The sequence below is a fragment of the Trichosurus vulpecula genome, chromosome 9 (genome assembly GCF_011100635.1).
Source record: "Trichosurus vulpecula isolate mTriVul1 chromosome 9, mTriVul1.pri, whole genome shotgun sequence".
Lineage (NCBI taxonomy): Eukaryota > Metazoa > Chordata > Mammalia > Diprotodontia > Phalangeridae > Trichosurus > Trichosurus vulpecula.
In genome coordinates this window covers 109,227,330-109,244,510 of record NC_050581.1, presented here as the reverse complement: position 1 = coordinate 109,244,510, position 17,181 = coordinate 109,227,330, and the positions used below count along the sequence as shown (strand labels likewise).

Below are 17,181 nucleotides of genomic sequence, written 5' to 3'. Positions count from 1 at the left end.
TAATTGAAAAATTAATTTAAATAAAAGAAAAAAAATTCCTGAGAGTTAGAAGAGCAGGGCTTCAGCATAAACCCCTGTCTACTTGAAGGATCTATTGATTTAAAAAAGAATAGTACATGGTATAAAAAACAATGTAAAACACCTGCCACATCAATAGAGAAGGGAAAAACTTATGACCAAACAAGATATAGAGAATATTATAAAATACAAAATGAATAATTTTGATTACATTAAATTAAAAAAAATTATACAAACAAAGCCAATGCAATTAAGATTAGAAGGGAAACAGAAAGCTGGGAAACAATTTTTTACAGTCAGTATCTCTGATAAAGGCCTCATTTCTAAACTATAAGAACTGAGTTAAATTTGTAAGAATACAAGTCATTCCCCAATTGATAAAATGATCAAAGGATGGAGAAATTAAAACTATCTATAGTCATATGAAAAAATGCTCTAAATCACTGTTGATTAGAGAAATGCAAATTAAAACAACTCTCAACACCTATCAGATTGACTAATATGACAAAAAAAGGAAAATAATAGATGTTGGAAAAGATGTGGGAAAATTGGAACACTAATTCATTGTTGGTGGAGTTGTGAACTGATCCAATCATTCTGGATAGCAATTTGAAATTACACCAAATGGCTATAAAACTGTGCATACCCTTTGATCCAGCAATACCACTATTGGTCTGTATCCCAGAGAGATCATAAAAAAGGGAAAAGGACCCACATATACAAAAATATTTATAGCAGTTCTTTTTATACAAAAATTGGATACTGAGGGGATGCCTATCAATCGGGGAATGGTTGAACAAGTTGTGGTGTATGAATGTAATGGAATATTATTGTTCTATAAGAAATGATGAGCAGGTGGGTTTCAGAAAAACCTGGAAAGACTTACATGAACTGATGCTGAGTGAAGTGAGTGGAACCAGGAAAACATTGTACATAGTAACAGCAACATTATGCGATGACCAACTTTGATAGACTTAGCTTTTCTCAACAATACAATGATCTAAGACAATTCCAAAACTCTCATGATGGAAAATGCTGTCCATATCTAGAGAAAGAACTATGGAGTCTGAATGCAGATCGAAGCGTACTGTTTTCTCTCTTTTTTTTTCTTTCTCATGGTTTTTCCTTTTTGTTCTGATTCTTCTTTTGCAACATGATTAATATGGAAGTATATTTAATATGATTGTACATGTATAGCCTATATTGGGTTGCATGCCATGTTGGGGAGGGGGGAAGATAGGGAAGGGGGAGAAAGATTAAAACACAAAATCTTATGGAAGTGAATGTTGAAAACTAAAAATAAATAAGTTAATTTAAAAAATGTAACATAACTGAGAGCCCAAATAAGAGAGGCAACTCCTGTTGGGTTCCTCTTTTGTCCTCTCTGTGGATGTAAATTCTGCAGAGAAATCCTACCTTGCATTTTGGAGCATCCTAGATATGACCGTGTATTGAAAACATCACATTGCTAGCATTTCCACTGCTTTCCAAAATTAAGCTTGTGATCTGTAAGTAGGGTAATGTCAATGCTGACATTTTATGTTTGGCCATATGGATGTCACCATGGTGAAATATGATAGAACTACATTAGCTGACAACTTACAGAGCCCTAGTTTCAACTAGTGCCATTGGGCTCTGTTCTTCATACCACTTTTTGGTCTCAGCAAGCAAGCCAGGAAAGTTCAGCTAGCTGCCTTCTGTTTCTCTCTGTATGAGGCTATTAAGGGTGCAGTCATCACAGTGACTTTTCTATTGCACCTTAGCTGGGGAGCTCCTCCTTTACCAACAAAATCTTTCAGATCCCACTCTTGACATGATCTAATTGGTGAAAGGATGAAAAAATTCGCAGGTGTTCTGCAAGATTTGGTCCACTGAGAAAGACTACTTTATGCAGAAAAATCTGGAAACATTGAAGAGAAGGTCTGAGTGTTGGCCTGCATTTCTGTCTGTGAAAGATGGAAAGAAGATCCTGGAGTATCACTTCCCTGCCCATACCTGCATTAGCTCTGGCAAACAAGTACCATTAGAAGCAATTGCCAGGACTGCCAGTTGGCCACACTGGGACATTGCAGATAGAATGGATTCACCTTCTGGCTCATGGATATCCCTACTACTGTATATCAGCATTCCTTACTCAGTAGGAGTATAGCTGCATTGTCCTTGCCTTGACATTACTCAGATTTTCTTAAACTTGCTGGATATTCATCATTACTGTCCTCTACTGGAAGAGTCCTCTGATGCTTTATTATGGAGTAGAGGTGACTTTGAAGGCTGCATTAGTGGGTTATAATCTCTGATAGCTGGAAAAGTTTCAAGTACAGGCTGGCAGGGTGCTGTGATTTGCATCTATGGACCAGCCTAGCTTAGTGCAAAGAGGGTCATCACTAGAAGAGTAGCTACCATTTCATGGATCTTTTTGGACCACAGTAACTCTTAGGCACCACTTACTAAGGCATGGGGGACTGGGCTGTACAATAACGGAGTGCCCACATTGAGGAAATAACAGATTCTCAAAATACTGGAGGAAGATGATCATTGAGAACCATAACTATTCTCTACCTCTAACCCCATCCATACTTGTAATTTAGAACACCTTCCTTTGTGCTCAGTATAACCTCCATAATTCTAATACCATTTTAACTAGTTAATAATCTAAAGTACAGAGAATTTCAGGAGAAATGTGGTTTTATTTATGGTTAAGTGCGAGCAATTTTTTTAATCAGATCAGGCTAATTAAGTCAATTAGTAGAGGCTCTTAGGGATGCCCACTTAAATGGGCAGATAAGAATGACTAATAAGGATAAATGTTCCCCTTGGAATCTTATTTATATTTAATCTTCTTAGCAGACCCTTTTTCATGAATCCTACAAAGGTATGGGTTTGTCTAATGCTTTTTTTTTGGATTGAGCAAAAATGACAAATTAGTGGAGTTCAAATCAATGAGCTTTTATCAATGTAATTATTTTTCTATCAGATTTCCAATTGTCATCACTTTTATGAATATGCCAGCTTAGAGTTTGAAATACATAAGGAAGAGAATTTCAGATATAATTTGACTTTAGGAAGTGGATTTTAAGGGAATCAGAGAAAAGACAGGTAGGACCTCATGTTCTGAGCCTCTAAAAGGGAATTTTTTTCCAGAGAGATGAAAATCTTTTAATCTTATGACAATATCATGAATTATTGTATCTAGAAGGAAAAGGGGGATTGTCTAAAGGAACCAATCTGACTTCAATGTAGGTAGCTCATTTATTTATAAGGTCAGATTTTAAAGGATATGTAAAAGAGATAGAAGTGAGGACAGGCAACTGAAGGGTACAAACAATTTGCATAGTCCTTTAAAAATTGCTTCAGTAAAACTAAAGCCCAGAATAACCTGAAGGGCAAGATGGACACTAAGAAACAAAAGGACTTAATAAAAGCTATCCTTAGGAGGAAGATCAAGATAAGAGAAATATTTTTAAAGTTTAGCTCCTATTTTGACTTAGGCTCTTGGGCTACAAAAACAAAAGAATGAAATGGTTCTGGGTTCTTAAAAAATATGCAAACTGAGAACAAGCTCTAGAAGGTTCTACCAAATCCAATCTGAACTAGACAAAAATGAAAATTTAATGGGGTTCAAATGAGTGAAGCTATATTGTACCTTTTTTAAATAAAATCAGATGTCACAGTACTAGCATCTTATGAGCTCTGGGAAGCAATGACGGTATCATTTTAGATAAGGAGGAGAATGTCAGACATTATCTGACTTATACTTCAGACTTTAGAAGAGTCAGTTTCAATGAATTTAAGATAGGAAAGAAAGGGTCCAACGAATGAAGGAGACTCAAAGATAAAAATGAGCTCAAAAGCATTGAGGCCCAATTCCAAATAATTCCAATGAAGAAAGGCTTTACACCAAGGAATAGAAACATACTGCTATTGTCCAAAGATGAAAGGAGCTAAGTATGGAAAAGCTCAGGACTAAGGCCACCCACCAGGTCAGGAACTTTTGACAATCTATGAAATAGAAAGCAATACATCCCTCCACACTATAATACCTACTTTCTTAGAAGCGGGGTGTTGTAATGGAAAGAGTGATGGATGTGGAATCAGATACAAGGGTTCAAATCCTTCTTCTGACATTTGCCAGTCATGTGACTGTGGACATGTCACTCAAGCTCTCTAATCTTCAGTTTCTTTATCTGTAAAATGGGGATAATCATACTTAGACTACCTATTTCCTAGGGTTGTCTTGAGAAAAGTAATTAGCAAACCTTAAAGACCTACATAAATATGAAAAATTTCTGTTTACACGGTAAAGATTACAGTGGTGGAAAAATAGAGATTACAAAGTGTTATACAATTTTTAGATCATCAACAGATATTAATCAAACTGTTAGCACTTTTAATATGCTGTCTTTGTCCCATGACTGATGAAAGAAGAAAAATGCAAAATGTGTTTCTTAAAGTACTGAACCAAATTCATATTGCCATTCTTTCTATAAATGAAACCAGAAAGCATAAACAAGTTGTAGTTAAATGTAAATACAACTCATAGATTCTCTTGGAGAGGGAGACTTCATTTCCTTGCTAAGTGAAGAGACCTGAAAGTCAATGACATACAGGTTCAGAGTGAGAATTGATTTGTAAAACATTATAGAAGAGCTTGGCAGAAGATTACAAGCAAAGTTATCTTATAAAATAGAAGGAAAAAGGTAGTTGAAGACAAAATAAGCTATCAGGGAGTTTTGTAAGAGATTCAGCTAAACCCCATCTTCTTAAGCGCCTTTTGAGGTGAAACCGAAAGAACTGTGAACAGTTGCAACATGTCACAAATCTGTGGGGCCTCTACAGCAATATGTTCTTATCAGTTATAATAGTAAAGGTACCACAACAACAATACACTGTATGAAAGAATAGTGATATAATCAAGAAGATAAAGTTGGTCAGAGCAGCTGAATGTGGATGTGTATATATACACACATACACACATATGCAAACAGACATATATATTAGAACAAAGTTAAAGGCATTTGAAGGTTTATTTTAGAGATATCCAAAAGCAGAGACTATTCCAAAAGAATTAAAACCATCATATTTGGTGCTTTAAAAAAAAGTAACTGAAAAGGCAACTTTCAACCCATATTCCTTTTTTTCTCATTACTATAAAAATCTTTATGAGAATGGACTATGCATATATTGAAGGTAACCTTGATGGAGACATGAGATAGGAAGAGACAGGTTTGTGGAGATGATTTTATGCGGCAGACTGCATCTTAACAATTATATAATTGAACAAAAGATATAAATAATGTAAGAGGCTTCTGTGCTTAATGTTTACTGGCTTTTAAAAATTATTTGATTGGCAGATAAAAATGAACTTCAAAGTTCTCCTCGAGCAAATTGTCTCACACATGTATCAAAATTAAATAAGAATTTCATAACAATATTGGCATAGAGATAACTTTGTTTTATGACTTATTTCATATTAACGTTAGTCAAAGCACAAAAGAGGGAGATACAATGTTTACCTAATGTCTTCATCAGTGATTTGAAGGATGCCGTGTACCGAATCCAAACAAGTATAGGTTTATCGATGATAATGTTCTCTAAATGTTCCTATTGACCAACAGCATTGTGTTGATTGCATCAAATCTTGACTTTCAAAACTTAAAAGTTTCTTCCATATAAGCCACAGTAATGTGAAAAATACTGATTTAACAATTCACATTGGTGAAACAAAGTGGATGAATAATGAACATTGTCATTTTTCTGATTATGCCATGGCAGAGAGAGTGGGGCAGGCAGACTCAGGCTGGAAGTCACAAGCACCGTGACCTACTGACTAGAGAGTTGGCCTTGGAGTTAGGAACACCTGGGGTCAAGCCCTGCCTATAACATATATACTGGTGGCATGACCCTAGATAAATCACTTAACCCCTCTGTGCCACAGGCAATTTTCTAAGACTATGATTTGCAGGGTAGGTGCTGATGTGCATTGGTAAAGGCAGTTCCTTATTGGTAGTTCCTATACTGATGAAATTACATTTCTGGCCCATTGTGTGTATATACAAACATATACTGATATGTATATATGTATATTTATATATGAGTGCATATACACATACATATCTATACATATATTTATACAGTATATACACATACCTACATGATAGATATATTGGACAGGTCCTGCCACTGTACAATAACCTGGGCCAAGAGTGGAATAGGAAGATAGGTTTGGTCTGTTTTTTATTTGGAAAACTGAGCAGAAGGTAGCATTGGGTTTGTTCATATTTGGGACTTGGTGTTCTTGTTGGTCATAAAGCACTTACTCTTATTGAAAAGTCCATTTCTTTATCTTTAAAAAGTGACATTGCCGGTGTCTTTTATTAAAAGAACAATTTGGTTTGAGTAGTTCCAATTACAATATGGATAATACCCTCAACCATTAATTCCCGTGAGATGAAGAGAAAAGTGTCAGGTTTCATCACTTCTGCTTTAGAAATGAAGTTTGACAAGTCAGGTCGGACAAGGTGTAGATTTTATGATTCTATGACTATGCTACCCCAAAAAAATTACGGGGAGAAAAAATGACAGAGTCAGAAAGAAAATCCATTTCCACAAGTTTTTCTTTTGTTTTCAGTGAATATTAGTCTCAAATATGATACTTACAAGAGAAATTCTCTGCAGGATATTTTATTTTTACAGATCTGAAACAGTGACTAGGGATTCCAGTGGAATGAGGGTTTGGCATGTCTAATAAAAGAATATTGGCGAAGTAAAAGGAAGGAAAAAAGGAAGGAAACAAGAACTTATTAAGTACCTACTATGTGCCAGGCATCATGCCAACCACTTTTACAGATGCCTCACTTGATCCTCACTACAATTCTGGGAGGTAGATGCTATTATTACGTCCATTTTATAGTTGAGCAAGCAGAGGTAGATGGAGGTTAAGTGCTTTGCCCAGGGACACATAGCTAGTAAGTGTCTGAGGCTGAATTTGAACCCAGGTCTTCTTGACTCCAGTTCTAGCACTCTATTCACTGTACCACCTAACTGCCTCTAGATAGAAGGAAAAGCCCCACATACACCAAGCTATCCATAGCAGTGCCTTCCATGTTAGAAAGAAACTGGAAACAAAAGTAAATGCCCATCCATTAGGGAATGAATAAACATATTATCTCTTTGATACCAATATTCCTCCCATGATACTTCAGCACATTCCTATAAATCCGAGAACACATATATTTTTATGTTGAAATGTTTTTTTCCATGTTGAAATTAATTTATTCAAGAGATATGAGTTTATGATTGTACACAATTAAGGGTCCAAGTCCTTTGTTCCTCTATTCCCAATTAGCAAGCAGACTAAAATACAAGGAATTACAACATATCCCAGTTATAAAGACTCCTTAATATTATTGATAATGAGTAAAATCTAAATTACAAGTAGCCTAGAGGATAACGGGAGGCAGGGGAGGGGAAACCCCTACAACTGGTTGTTGTACAAAGCATATTGAAGCATATTTCCAATGATAATTTGCTTTTGAGAGGTGGCATAAAAGACATAAGCAAGGGGAAGGAAGAAGAGGGACAATTATGTTGTGTGAATGCAAAATAAAATATAGACAGCTTGAAAGCTATATTGGAACCTTAAAGCTATGAAAAGAAACAGAGGAAGTCTTTAGCACATTGGGGTGAAACTCCGAGAAGATTTTGTAAGAAGGATGTAGATGAGAAACACTGTAGGTAGGAAGGCATGAATGACTGGCTTCTGATCTGTAGAGGAAACATTCATACTAAGGAGATTGTAGGCCCATCTAAAGGATGTCAGTACTATGCTGGTAGACATACTTTAGTCATATGTACCTGGATTTCAGTATGATATTTGACAAAATCAAATATGTCCCTGAGGAGAAATGTGATCTGGATAATGGAACAACTGGTAGATTCGGAGCTAGTTGAATGAGTTAATAGTGATAATGATATGGTGGCCAAAATAGTGACTGTGACTTTGGATTACACTAAGATAAGCATAGCTTTTAGGAATGACAGTTGATAGTCTCCCTGTATTCTGTTCTGGTTATACCACATCTGGAGTATTGTGTTTAGTTCTGAGGGGCACTTTTTTTCAGGGGGAGAGGAAGGTGAGGCATGCTTGTGATTATAGCAAAATTCCTGGTAAGAAAGCTGTCTCTGGGGGGGCAGCTAGGTGACGCAGTGAGTAGAGTACCGGCTTTGGAGTCAGGAGGACCTGAATTCAAATCTGGTTTCAGACACTGGACACACTTACTAGCTGTGTGACCTTGGGAAAGTCACTTAACCCCAATTGCCTGCCAAAAAAAAAGAAAGCTGTCTCTACCAGTAAACATCAGCAAATGCTCTATAACTTACTCTTAGACAATTACCTGGGAACACTGAATAGTTAAGTGACTTGCCCAGGGTCATACAATATTTGTCTAAGGCAGGATTGGAACTTGTCTCCGCACTTCTGTATCCTCTACACCCTGCTGCCTCTTGAGGTACCATGTTTTAAGAAGGCCTTTAGATTGTAAGCTTCTTGAGAGCTGGGATTATTAAATTATTTTATATTTGTATCACTCATGTCAGGAACATTTTAGGGGCTTAATAAATATTTGCTGATTGATTGGCATTGGTGAGGCAGTGTCTAGATGAAGATAATTAGAATCATGAAGGGCCTTGTGTTCATGCATTATGACATTATTTGAAGGAACTGGGGATGTTTACTCTAGAGAAGAGAAAATTTAAGGGGTGACATGATAGCTGTCATATGGATTGTTATATGGAAGAGGGATTAAACTAGTTCTGTTTGGCCACAGAGGGCAAAACTAGGAATGAAAAATGGAAATTTCAAAAAGACAAATTTAGGCTGGATGCAAAAAGAAATTTCCTAACAATTAGAGCAGAAATAAGGCAGAATGGGTTGCCATGGGAGGTAGTGGGCTTGGTGTCATGGAGATCTTCAAGTTGGGGAGATACATGTTTTTCAGACACAGGTTGGATTAAATGGTTTCTGAGGTCCCTTTCAACTTTGAAAATTTTGTGCTTTTCTGAATCACCAGACCAAAAGGATATAATTATTGCTTTTATAGATGAGGAGTTAAGATTGAAATGTATGTAAAAAAGCTAGAGTTTTGAGTGAACTCTAAGGATTCTCCCTAAGGCAGCCATGACATATGGCAGCCCAAAAGACACAGGTAGATCTTAGGCTGCATTAATCAAGTCATAACATGCCAAATGAGGAGCATTTGCTTTGAGAGAAACATGGTAAAATGGAGAGAATGCTGGTATTAGAAGCATAAGACCTGAGTTCAAGTACTTGCTTTGCAATTTGCTACCTTGGGCAAATCATTTAACATCTTTGGGCTGAGTTTTCTCAGGATAAAATGAAAGGGTGAGACTAGATGATCTCTGAGGTCCCTTCTAGCTCAAAAGCTATAGGTCTATAAGATATACTCTTCTCTGCCTTAGCATACCTGGAATATTGTGTTTAGTTTTGGGTTCTACATTTTAGGAACAACATTGTATTGAAAAGCTGGAGCATGTCTTGAGGTGTGACCAAGAGAGTGAAATGTTACATGACCATTCTGTAAAGGTTGAAGGAAATGGGGACATTTAGTCTAGAAGAAAGAAAATGTAGAGGGACATGAGGGTTGTCTTCATATTTTTGAGTGACTTTCATGAGAGGTTGAATTTGTTCTGCTAGAGTCCAAAAAGAAAAACCAGGTTTGAGATGTTGAAGTCATAGGGAAGTGGATTTTTACTCTTATTTAGAAAACCACTAACTATGTGAGCTGCCTCAAAAGGTTGTAAATTCCTTATGATTCAAAGTATTCAAATAGAACCTGAGTGAGCACTTGGGGAAAATATAGGTGAGTTTCATACTCAAGGTAAGAGTTGAACAAAATAATTGTCACCCTTTTATTTACAGCATCCAGTGGCTTTCTGTTGCCTAATACATAAAGTATAAGTTTTCAATTCTGGCATTCAAGGTCAACTATAATTTGGCTACAGTCATCCTGTCAAGCCTTATCTCTTCCTACTCCTCTTCATGCATTCTGTGTGCAGCTAAATTTATTATGTTAAGCCCTCTTTGTCTATTCTGCTCTCTCCCATAGCCGTTGCTTTGTTCCCATGGTTCCCATGCTTGTAAGAGATTTTTCTCACCTCCTTGAAGTTCCTCTCTTTCTTCAAAGCTAAACTCAGGTGTCAAGTCTCCTATGAAGCCATTGCTGACCCCTCCTAGTAAACTATTCATTTCATACTCCAGTTTCTTATACTACATTGCCTGAATGTCTCCTTTCCTTCATTTCAACCTCCCAATGTTATCTATGTACCTGTTTTTTCCCTCTCCAAAAGATTTTCAGGGCTGTGAACATAGTAGGTGTTTAATAAGTACGTTTAGTTGAGTTTAATAAACTCTTGATCCTTTCAAACTTTAGAATTCAGTAATTTTCTGTTCATTTCCCCCTTCAATGATAAATTAGAATTAGAGCCATGGTAATAGGCAATTGTCCAATGTGCTCCAAGGGCAGGATTCAAGAGAACTAAATGGAAGCAGCAAATATCCAGCGACCCTCCTTTAGATTTCCTTTGAATTTGGGGTGTGTGTGTGTGTGTGTGTGTCTGTGTGTGTGTGTGTGTGTGTGTGTGCAATTTCTGCAGCAATACCCTTGTGCTTGCCTAGTCTCACACCCTGGGGAAACAGCTTTAGCAAGCATGATGTTTTTTATGGAGGTGGACATAGCTCCAGAGCCTGACACACAGGGACATCTATTTCCTTGTCAGGAAAATAGCACCAACTAGTCAGTACTTGGCTTGATGGAAAGAGCTTCCCTTAAACAGCCTACTATACCTGCTGACAGTGACCATCCTAAGGTCATACTCAGGGCTTCTTTAAAACAGGGGCTTCCAGGGACCACTGTGGTCAGTTTTCTGTCTGTCTGTCTGTCTCTCTCTCTCTCTTTCCCTCCCTCCTTCCATATGTGTGTGTGTGTGTGTGTGTGTGTGTGTGTGTGTGTGTGTGTGTAACCCTGACTCTCTCCCTACCCATTATCAGAGAGAAGTGAAAATTATGCCTTTGTTTACTATAGAAATATGTGTGTGAACAAAGTATGAGGTTTTTTCCCCCTTTCAAAGTGATCCTCTGTGTATTTGATGCCAGACCCCTTGGGCATCCATATGAAAAATAGACCAAAGCCTTTGTTTGGGAAGCAGCAGTAAAGATCACCAAAATCACCCTACATTAATGGTGTAGTATATACTTGGGCTAGGCCTTGAAAAGGTAAGAGGAGACCTAGAGGATCACAGAAAGACATGACTCCTCAGCAGAGAGAAACAAATATAGAGTTAATGGGCTGCAGGTGAATTTGGATAGTGGCCTATGTAGCTATGTGGCATTTATAGAGAAGCACATACACAAGATGATGATGTGGAGGAAGCACAAGGTGAGGAGAGAAAGAAAGAGAAGGGATTTGGAACCTTAGTGAGAGAAGGTGGGAAAGGAGATGGAGTGTTCAGTCTCATTTGGGCTTGGAGGTGAGCACATCAAGGAAACATACACTGAGAAAAAAACCATTATTTTCACTGATATTATGAGTCATGTGAACTGTATGAACAGGTCAAGAGGGAAGTTGGGAGAAACCAAAGGGGAATATTGCTTAATCACCTTTGGAAAGGAGAATAACATTTTCCTCCTGATTATCAATGGATAAGGGAAGGAGAACCTACGGTCTTGAGGCCACATGTGGCCTTCTAGGTCCTTCGGTGCAGCCTTTTGACTGAGTCTAAGTCTTACAGAACAAATCCTTTTATTAAGGGGATTTATTCTGTGAAGTTTGGATTCAGTCAAAGGTCCCCACTTGAGGACCTAGAGGGCCACATGTGGCCTTGAGGCCACAGGTTCCCCACCCCTGGCCACTAGGATATAACTCCTTCTGAGGGTTTTTTGGGCTATTTAATAAACCTCTGTCTTTGATCTGATGTCTTGTTAGTCTCAGAGCTTGCAGGGAGAGAAGAAAGCTCCTAGTGAGACATAAGGAAATTTCCGATGCTTCCAAGGAAAATCCTGGGCAATATGACTGAGAGAGATTATTCTTGAGAGAAGTCCCCAAGACAAACCTAGATGATAATGTTTAGAGCCAGAGCCCAACTGATACATAGGTGTCACAGTAAGTATACATATATATATATATACATACATATATACATATATGTATATATATACATACATGTATATACACATATACCTGTATATATACACATACATACATATATATCTTTAAAAAATTGTTTCTGACAAATAGTGGAAGGAGAAAGAGAGAAACAGATAGGTAGCAGTTAGATAGATAGATAGAGAAACAGACAAAAGGAGAGAGAGAGATTGTGAAAGATTCCAGATTCTCATCATCTGCTATATGACTAGTGCCCTAAATTAAATTTATAAACACAGAGGAGAGAAAAGAAGGGGAGAAACCAAAAAGTCCACCAAACAGCTTTTCAAATAAGGGAAAGGAAAGGATAAGGAAATGAGCAGGGAGAGGGAAAAAACTAATATGACAAAGTATTTCTTAAGCACTAGCAATGTGCCAGGCACTGGGCTAACAAATGTAATAGATTAAAATATCTTGAAGTTGTCAGACACAAAAAATGACATTAAATTCTAGAACCATTCAAGAAACAAAGGCAAGTTGTGTTTAAGACCAATCAAATAAAGGGATAAAAATCCCTTACAGAAATTGAAGAGGTATCTGGTATCTCTAGAGAGATCTGACATCTGCAACGAGAAATTGATCATTAATAAAAGCAATGCAGGACAAATACATAACAAAAATCAAGGAAAAGTAGTGGAAAATTTGAATAAAGTCAGGAATCAGTAGGAAATAAAATTATCAGACTGGTAGTTACATTGGTAGAAAGGGCAGACTATACATCTAAGTGAGCAAAAAGACAACTCAATTGGGAAAGGGCTTGAAAACCTTATAAGAAAAGATGATGAAACTAAAAGACTGAGCTTAGTGAGCTAATTCAAAAGTAATTGGATATCTGAAGAATTCAGCAAAAGAGCATAACCACCATTTTTTAAGGGAACTGCACAAGAAAACTTCCCAGGAGGGAGGGAGGGGGAAAGAGGGAAGAGAGAGGGGAGAGAGAAAGAGGAGTGGGGGAGGGAGGGAGGGAGAGAGAGAGAGAGAGAGAATAGAGAATAGAGAATAGAGAATAGATGAATAGATTGATTAAATTCAGTGAACAACATCAGAAAGAAAGATCAGATTTCACTCACTCAGATGCTTTATTGTCAAAACATTTCCAAGCCTTTCTATGAGAAAAAGAAAAACTCAAGTGTTTGCCATGGAAATTAGTTCAGGAATCAATCTCAAGGTAATTCCTAATCATGGCAGCCTGAGTGGGGGACATTTGATATGCAAATTAACAGTGAATTTCAAGGTGACTCAGAGTCTTACAAAAAGGATTGTTCCTGGACCATGGCATCCTCTCCTGGGCCAGTAGTAACCATGACAACTTTAACCCCAGCATATACTGCAATTCCACTACATAGGCATAGAGGGGAAACAGTACTGGTGGTAAGTTTATTTATATTACTGTGACTTAGTTTCTTCTTCTGTAAAATGAGGGAATTTGTCTAGGGGTGGGGACCCTGGGGCTTCAAGACCACATGTGGCCTTCTAGTCCTTGGATGCAGTCTTTTGACTGAGTCCAAGTTTTACAGAAGAAATCCTTGAATTAAGGGGATTTGTTATGTGAAGTTATTTAATAGCATTTAATGTCCAGTCCAGTTCTAAATCTATGATCCTATGCCCTAAGTAAAGAGGATTTTGGTTTCTTCTATTTCCCCTGTGCCTCTGAAAAACTCAATTTGTTGGAAGAAAGAAAAGATACCTATCTATAGATATATAAAAACACACATATATGTGCACATATGTAGTATATATATATACATATACACATGTGCATACATACATACATATATGGCAGCTAGGTGGTGCAGTGGGTAGAGTGCTGGGCTGGAGTCTCATCTTTGTGATTTCAAATCCAGCCTCAGACACATACTAGCTGTGTGACCTGGGCAAGTCACTTATTCCTATTTACCTCAGACACAACTGAAAAATGGCTGGACATGTGCTTGTGTGTGTATGTCTATCTTTGCATAATTATGCATCCAGATTTTAGACTTCCTAGAAACTTCATCCAGACCATAGTCTGGAACCAAGAAATAAGTGACAAAGATTCAGAGCAGATAGGAAAATAGATGGCACAAAATGACACACTTTATAGTAGAGAGACAGAATGCCCTCATGCTTGAGTTGTGTACTTAAAATTGTATTTAAGATAATAGGTTATTGATTTAATAAGTTTAGTTACCTGGTTTTGTCTTTCAGAATCCAGGTTTACCAGAGCGTTTGTGCTAAGCATAACCACACTAATGCTAAATTATTTTAAATTAGGTAATAGTCTGGTATTGAACGTTTTAACATCAATATAATTGTATAACTTTCAAGTAATTTGTACTAAGCTTACAAAGTTTTAGTGAGTTTCATTCAGGTTCTTAGGGGTTCGGCATTAATGAAACTGTAACCCTAACCCTTAGACTGTCAGCTCCACAAAAGGTATAAAATGCACATTTCCTTGTATATCTTTGCCTAAAGAGAATTACTTAACAGCTTATAAATTAGTGATTGTTTGGATCTAAAAGTCAGTGATTTCATTTAAGACTTGAAAGGGGGTAATTCCAACAGCATATTTCATGTATATATGACATCTGATGATGTTAACAGTTCAGTGTTCAATCTGACAGCTCTTTTACACAGCTCACTATCAACAATTCTGTTGTCTTTTGGACAAAGAAATGGAGGCAGCCTCATGCAATTGGGCAACAGTTGAGATTGTTTGACTTCTAGCCAAAGACTAACCAACTTCCTAAAACACAGAACTGAACAAGATAAATAATAATGCTGAAATATTTCCAGAAGTCTTGAGTTAGAGCATTTTGGATTTAATACCTTTATAGTTAGCTTTCCCACCTGTTGGCTATCTTGAAGTATCCTTTTTTTATCATGCTCTTAAGGGAATTTTAGAGCTTTTATGTTTCTTGAAGTTCAACTAGATGAGTTTGAAATAGATCCTAGCACTAAATCTGTCATCCTACAGTATACTCCTATGAAGTCCTTTGAGCCAGGTTAGAGAAAGCAGCTCCATGTTCCACAAATGGATAAGGCAGCAAATACTACTGTCCAAATTTATTTTATCAACGTTAGTGAACATTTTCTCTTGTGACTCCCCATGTCTCTAGGCCAAAATGATTTGCAGAAGGACCTATAGTCATTTGAAGACCCAGGCCACACACTAACACGAAGTCTTGTAAAACAAAAATAAAAGCCAGACTGTACTCAGTTAGCAAGGCCTAACAGCCCTTTTGTGTAGATATCATCCAGGATGTTATACTTACACTCAGTTTTATGTCTCAGTCCATGTCCACCTGATGTCATTTTAACTGCTTGATAATTTTAGCTGTAGAGACCTCTGTGCCTCATCCTTCAGGGTTTTAAGGGTGACAAGACTGGGGGGAAGCAGCACAGAGTCTTTGAATGCCAACCACCCATTTTAATGACACAAAACCAAAAACAACCAGGCAACTTTTCTGATGTGTGAACACAGCCTCATCCACCAGTTAGGACAGAACCACGTTCATCATCATAAGTCAATAAATACCTTACTCAATGTCTTCTGCAAGCCAGTGACAGAGTAAGTCATTCTACGCTCTTTCCACTGGGAGACATTTTCTCAATATATGTTATTTTTGACTTATGTAAGCTGTAAGTAAGCATGATTTGTAGTCAATAAATCAAGGTTTTATTTATACCTTTATTGTGAAAGATAGTAATTTGTTGGTTTAAGTCAGACCTTCGGCTCCAAGTGTCAATGTCTGAAATTGTGTGAGGTTCCCTTATAAAGTGCAAGATGTGTGAAATTCAATCATACTTGTGGAAATTCAAACATTTTCACCTGCATGTCAATGAAAGAAGATCATTTAATTTGAGAACTAACAAATGATTATTCTTGAAAAGTAAAGTGAAGACTAGTGGGTGACTTGGAATTTTTATACTCTGAGCAAATATTTGTGTATTTGATCTTTAAACATGTACACATATGCTCCTACTCAGTTCTCTTAAAGCAATAGTCAAACATTCCATATATACCCACACAAGGGGTAGGTTCTCATGGAGATGTATAAGGATGTCCTATGTACCCTTAAATACAGGATAGAGAATCTAGAGAATGCATATTGGTTCCCTACAGTGTTCACTGACTCTGAGTAAGGAAAATACATCTTTCTTTGTGCTTATTGAAAGTATTTTCTTTTCTTCTTTCCTGGCAGCCATGCAAAATACTGCCACGTATATAGGAATCTTCTCTCTAAGGCAAGCATGACAAGGCAATGATGGAGTAATGATAGAGGACTGAAATTTCAGTCAGAAAAGTGTAGGTTTGGATCCGATGTCTGATACTAGTCCGTGTGACTAGGGGCAAATGACTTACCCTCTGTGAGCCCAAGTTTTCTCGTTTGTGCATCCATTTGTTGGAAAGAACCATTTTTTGGCCTTTTTTTGTATCTGTAACACTTACAAAAGTACCTGACATGTATTAGCTGATTAATAAATGTTTGTCAGCTTGACTTGACTTATTGCAAGGCTCACATGAGATAAGGAATCCTGGACCTACCATTTACTACATTTGTGACCTTGAGCAAATCAGCTAATTTCTCTGAGCTTATTTCCCAGTCTGTAAAATGAGTGGGTTGGACTGAATGACCTCTTACGTCCCTTCCAGATCTAAAACTATGATCCTACATATGTAAAGCATTTTACTGGTACCTCTACAAATGTTGTCAACAGTTACTTGCTTATATTTTTGTCAACATTATATTGTTACAGCTATCCTGGGGAGGTAGAGGGAATGGGGAAGAAAAGAATTGAATCAGTTCCTTACCAAGGGAAGAAGAAAATAAAGTACATTCATTTAGTACATTTGGTACAAGAAAATAAAGTACATTCATTTGGGGGCTTACTTTATATTCTCATTTTTACGGTGTGATAACCAGTCCCCAAGACATATCTAAACCATTGTAGAACATACAGG

The 17,181-nt window shown here is 37.2% G+C and overlaps 1 protein-coding gene across 1 annotated transcript in view; it reads right to left on the bottom strand.

The window, feature by feature from the left end:
• The window catches only part of GRIN3A (glutamate ionotropic receptor NMDA type subunit 3A), a 228,974-nt gene that overhangs the window by 149,535 nt on the left and 62,258 nt on the right, over positions 1 to 17,181 (bottom strand). The gene's annotated exons all lie outside the window — the stretch shown is intronic.